The 6,113-nt window shown below is 45.5% G+C and overlaps 1 long non-coding RNA gene across 1 annotated transcript in view; it reads right to left on the reverse strand.

Annotated features, from left to right (window-relative positions):
• The window catches only part of LOC113746489 (uncharacterized), a 7,908-nt gene extending 2,598 nt beyond the window's left edge, over positions 1-5,310 (reverse strand). Inside the window, exons 1-2 of the long non-coding RNA XR_003462916.1 lie at positions 5,271-5,310; positions 4,564-4,734 (exon numbers count right to left, since the gene is read on the reverse strand). This is a non-coding gene — a long non-coding RNA (uncharacterized LOC113746489). The remainder of the gene's footprint in view (positions 1-4,563; positions 4,735-5,270) is intronic.
• Positions 5,311-6,113: the final 803 nt, after the last annotated feature.

The following is a 6,113-nucleotide window of genomic DNA, read 5'->3' on the forward strand; positions in this document are numbered from 1 at the left end:
TCGGCGTCTCCCCTTTGGTCTATGTTGCCAGTTGTGTTTCAGTTGCTACGTCTCCTCAAACCAAAGGAACAAGCCCGTGTCCCAAGTCCACAGTCATAGGAATTAAGCGTCAAGCCTGTTTTCGCCTTAGTGCTGTGCCCTAAAGAGTGATTTTGATTTGTAGTTTTTCATAGTTCAGCTTAGGGTTTTTGTCTACTCCTAGAATTCAGTTCAAGCCTTTGTTTTTCCTCCTTATGAGTGATTTCAGTTTAGCTTTCCTTTTATTAGATTAGGTTATCCTCCGAACTGGAGCGTCTTTTGTTTGATCAGTCTTTTCATAGTTTAATAGTTTAATCATAGTCGTAGATTTATCAGAGTCGTAGATAGTTTATAGAGTCATATCGTAGATATTTAAGTCGTCTAGTGATCAGTTAGATAGTTTAAGTCATCAGTCATAGTCTAGATAGTTTGAGTGTAGTGTAACTTCCTCCGGCTGGAGCGTCTTTTTGTTTTTCAGTGTTTTCACAGTCATAGAGAGTTTGAGTGTTTTTCCTCCACTGAGTGATTATTATTTTGATACATTTCATAGCCCTGGTATTTTTACCCACTTTGTAAGAGGTGAACCTTGCGGCCATTTATAAAACCCTGCTGTTTTCACACCATCTCTGCGCCTGATCCTGTGTCCAAGTCTGGTTCCATGACATTAAGTCTACTCCTTAAAGGTGTTGACCGTGTCTGCCCTCCTGACCCAGAATGGTAGTTTTTCCACAGAAGAGGACCTGATAGCTGAAAGCTCTGGCTCCCAATCTACTTTTGAGACATAGGAACCACAGACCACAAGAACCACAGGACAACCACGGAACCCAGCGTCCTGAGAGCGCAGTGTTGCTAAGGGGTAGTAAGGTACTATGAGCTCTTTTAGATAAGATGGTGCCTGCCATAAGAGCTTTTAAGTAAGAGAAGAATTTAAATTCTATTCTAGATTTAACAGGGAAGCCAATGCAAGAAGCAGAATGGGAGAGATGTGTCTCTGATCTTGGTTCCTGTCAGAACACGTGCAGCAGCATTCGAATTAACGCAAGTCCTAGAGACTTATTGGAGCAGCCTGAATAACAAAGAGTTACAATAGTCCCACCTTGAAGTAACAAATGCCGTGGACTAGTTTTTTCCGTGCATCCGCCTGAGAGACAATTGGTCTGATTTTAAACGATGTTACGTAGTGGAGAATCGTCCTTGAAATTTGTGTTTATGTGACGTTAAAGGACAAACTGATCAAAAACAACTCAATGATCTTTACAGTGAGCTGGGATGCCCAGGGGATCCCATCTAAAGTAACGAAGTCGTAGAAGAGAGTTTGCTGAGGGGTTGTGGGTCCATACAAAGAAACGTCGATTTTGTCTGAATTTTACACAGAAAGAAATGATAACTACAGGAAACATCCGTTAGCATCCTGGGTTGGGATGGGGGATAAGAGACAGGATTGACGGCTTGTAGCTGCCAAGAAATGATTAAATTATTTGATGAAGGTCGAGGGGAAAAACAATCCTAAATACATATCAAGTTTTAACAGCTGTTTGCAAAACTTCTGTATCATGATCGAACAATATGCCGGTTGAGGGCAAGAGGTGATAGATTTTGTCGTCTAATAGTTATAATCTTATCATAAAGAAGCGTCATGAATTAATTGCTACCACCATGTGTCCACTGTCTGAATGAACTGAAATGAGTCTTCTCTAGTGGACAGATCCAACAGTCCCTGAGTTCAGGAAGTCTCATCCACAGAGAAACTCTTCTCCTGCGTCAGTGTCGCTCTGGTCTTCATCTTACTGTCATCAGACAAAAAGTCTGGACGTGTGTTGGACACTGAAGAAATCCTCTGCTTTCAGAGGGAGGTCGTTCGGAGGCGCGCCAGTTATCAACCTGCCAACAGAGCTCGGTAGTGTGGATTTGATTGGGTGGAAGGCTTGTTGCACACGGAACAAAAAAACATCTACTTTTTTCGCGTTGGGTTTCGCCAGACTGAGTGACTGTGACCTCTCAAGAGAGAACTGTGAAGCCTGCCTGCAGTCCTCAGCTCCAGTCCTCTATGCTCGAAAGATCTGGACATAGTAACAACGACCTCAGGATCAGGAGTGAATAGCTGTCGTTCTGGACTGGAGAGTCCAACACTGCACCTTGGACAAGTCTCAGGTCAGGAGTCCACATTTATTAATTTAGTCCGGATCAGGATCAAGGATCTCAATCGGGCAATTTATCTAGGCTGAAGGTGTTTCCAGAACCTGGTTTAACACTTGAGAAATATTCATGATATTCTAAAACAATCACACATTTAATACACAAGCAGCATGTAACCTCTGTGATGTAGACAGTGAGTGGATTGTTCATGAACTTTTATTTTTTCTTTCTAATAATAACTCACTAAGATATGTGGTTAGATAGACATGGCATGGAAGTGTTTCTCCGTGGGGTCCGTGCACTTCTAGTCCGTGTTTAAGAACGAGCAATTTAAAGTGTTCCCTCTCTCGTCCTTGCATGTGGGTCCGTCGCACCATGGTTTCACACTGTACATCAAGCAGGAGCGAGCGGACGTGCTTAATCTTCACATATAATCCTGTTTTGATGTCGGCTTACCAGCATGTTGTCAGACGGTAGAGGAGCAGTAGTCATGTATTGGTTGTAACCCCTGCAGTACTGCAGGACATTTGCACCGTCACACTGGCCCTCAGATTCATATACCAGTGTTTGTGTCTCCAGCTGGCCGGCTTGTCGTGATCACAGAAGGAGGCTACTGCGCTCTCGGGACTCAGCCGCTGAGCTCCACCCCTCCCACCTGAGAGAGCTGGACCTGAGCCACAATCATCCAGGAGAGAGGCCGGAGTGAAGCTGCCATGGCTGTCTGGAGGATCCACGACTTGACACAGGACACCCCGAGGTCAGGCGTCATCCACCATGTCCGACTTTGGTGGTCTTGTTCTGTCACGTGGTTTTCAAACGAGGCTTCACCGTATAGCTTCACCGGTGATGCTCTACTTGAATAAGGACGCACCATGTTTACAATCCACTAATACTCTAAAATAATAATACTCTAGAGTAGAAATCACCAAATTGAAGACCGTACAGCTAACAGGCACCTTTAAATGAAACTCCAGCCTAAATGTATGAAGGAACGCATGCAGCTCTGGGCTGATGAGCAGTAAGCATTGTTTGAATTGTTCATGTATAAACCAAAACTCGTTATCTAGTTTGTGCTACTGTTGGCACCCCTACTGTAACGGTCTCCGCTTCCTCTATAATGCTGCGATATTCCGCTACAATGCCTGTGTGGAACTGGTCTGACTGGTCCGCTGTTACGGGATGTGGAGTGGAGACGGAACATGTTTGACATATCAGTGAGATATGACTGCAGGTTTGGAAGGAACGATCGCGCCTGGAGTCTGGAAGGCTCCCCCAACTGACGGCTACTAGTTGTCTGGGACGATAAAAGTGGAGCATCCACCTACCCTCCTCCTCCCCTCTCCTTCCTCCCCACCTCCTGTCTCCTCCGCCTCCTCCTCCTCCCACTCTCCGACCTCCTTCTCCTCCTCCACCGTCCTCCTCTCCCCTCCCATCCTCCGCCTCCTCCCCTCCTCCTCCTCCCTCACCTCCCTCCTCCTCCTCCCTCTGGTCTCTCACAAGAGTCGAGAGTGTATGTGGACTGTCCGGCTGGCTCTCTTCCGCTAAACAGAGTCTGCTCTTACACACGATGCTCTATATAACTTTTTTTTGCCTGTACCGACCGATGATAGCAGTATTACGAGTCGTATTTTCGTGTTTTCTTCTTCAGTTTTCTGATTTACCGACTACAATCTCACGTACTTGAACGCACCCCTATAAAAAAGAGAAAAAAAAGCCAATCACTGAGTCGGCGTGATTCCGAGTGCGTGCGCGCGTACGTGCACGACGTCACAGCAGCTGGATTGGTCTAAAGCGGAGCACCGGGAGGAGGAGAAGGAGAAGGAGGTGGAGGAGGAGGAGGAGGAGGAGGAGGAGGAGGTGGATGCTCCACTGTTATTGTGCCAGACATAGTAGCCGTCAGAGCACTCCAGACTCCAGGACTGATCGTTCCTTCCAAACCTGCAGTCATATCTCACTGATATGTCAACATGTCCGCTCCACTCCACCTCCCAGTAACAGCGACCAGTCAGACCAGTTCCACACAGCATGTAGGAATATCGCAGCATTATAGAGGAAGCAGGAACGTACAGGTGGTGCCAACAGTACTGCACAAACTAGAAACGAGTTTTTGGTTTCTACATGAACAATTCTAAAATGACGTCTATGCTCATCAGCCACAGAGCTGCCTGCGTCTCCTTCATACATTTAGTGGCTGGAAGAACTTCATTTACAAGAGAGTGGCTGTCATGTTAGCTGTACATGTCTTCAATTTTGGTGATTTCTACTTAGATGTATTATTATTTAGAGTTATTAGTGGTGAAACATGGTGCGTTAATTCAGTAGAGATCACGGTGAAGAGATCACGGTGAAGCCTCGTTTGAAACACAGTGACAGACAAGCCCAAAGTCGGACAGGTGGATGACGCCTGACCTGAGGGTGTCCAGTGTCCAGTGTGGATCCTCCAGTCCAGCATGCAGCTTCACTCCGGACTCTCCTGGATGATTGTAGCTCAGGTCCAGCTCTCTCAGGTGGGAGGGGTTGGAGCTCAGCGCTGAGGCCAGAGCAGAGCAGCCTTCCTCTGTGATCAGACAGCCGGACAGCCTGGAGACACAAAACAGCTGGTCATATGATCTGAGGGCAGTGTGACGGCTGAAAGGTCGCTGCAGTACTGCAGGTTACAACCAAACACTGACTGATGTCCATCTACAGTCTGACAACATCGCTGGTAGCCGACATCAAAACAGGATTACTAGTGAAGTAAGCAGTAACGCTCGCCTCCTGCTTGATGCTAAGTGTGAAACATGGTGCGACGACTCACACTGAAAGGTCGAGGGAAACTTTAATGCTCGTCTAAAATGACTAGAAGTGCACCGACCACACGGAAACAATCCATGCATGTCTAACAACATATCTTAGTGAGTTATTATTGAAGAAATAAAAGTCTGAACATCCAATCATCTAGTCTACATTCCAGAGATACATGCATGCTTGTGTATTAAATGTGTGATTGTTTATAGATATATGAATATTTTCAAGTGGAAAACCAGGTTCTGGAACACCTTCAGCCTAGAATAAATTGACCAGATTGATGAATCCTGATCCTGATCCGGACTAAATTAATAAATGTGGATCCTGACCTGAGACTTTCCAGTGTGCAGTGTGGACTCTCCAGTCCAGAAGACAGCAGCTTCACTCCTGAATCCTGCAGGTCGTTGTTACTCAGGTCCAGATCTTTCAGACTAGAGGACTGGGAGCTGAGGACTGAGGACAGAGCTTCACAGCTTCTCTCTGAGAGGTCACAGTCACTCAGTCTGGAGAAGAAACAAAGAAAAAGTAGATTGTTTTTTTTGTTCCTGTTGAAAAGATATTTCAAAAATAAATCACACTTACAGAGCTCTTTGGAGGCCTTTTGATTCATGGCAGCAGCCTCAGAAGAGGCTCCTCTGAGCAGAGAATTCTCTCAGGTCAAACACGTCCAGCATCTTCTTCTGATGACAGTTAAGATGAAAGACCAGAGCTTGACACTAGCAGGAGAAGTTTTTCTCTGTGGAAGACTTCTTATGAACTCAGGACTGTGGATCTGCTCCACTAGAGAAAGAATATCAGTTCATTCAGACCAGTGGAACATGTTGGTAGCAAGAAGATTCATGAGCTTTTAAAATGAAAGATATACGCTATTAGAGACAAACCATCACCCCTCTTGCCCTCAACAAAAAAAACTAGTCCACGCATTTGTTACTTCAAGGCTGGACTATTGTAATCTTTGTTATCAGGCTCTCCAATAAGTCTCTGAGGACTTTGCAGTTAATTCAGAATGCTGCTGCACGTGTTCTGACAGGAACCAAGATCAGAGATCACATCTCTCCCATTCTGGCTTCCTTGCATTGGCTCCCTGTTAAATCTAGAATAGAATTTAAAATTCTTCTCCTTACTTACAAAGCTCTTCATGGTCAGGCACCATCTTACTTAAAAGAGCTCAT

Source organism: Larimichthys crocea, chromosome X (genome assembly GCF_000972845.2).
Source record: "Larimichthys crocea isolate SSNF chromosome X, L_crocea_2.0, whole genome shotgun sequence".
NCBI lineage: Eukaryota > Metazoa > Chordata > Actinopteri > Sciaenidae > Larimichthys > Larimichthys crocea.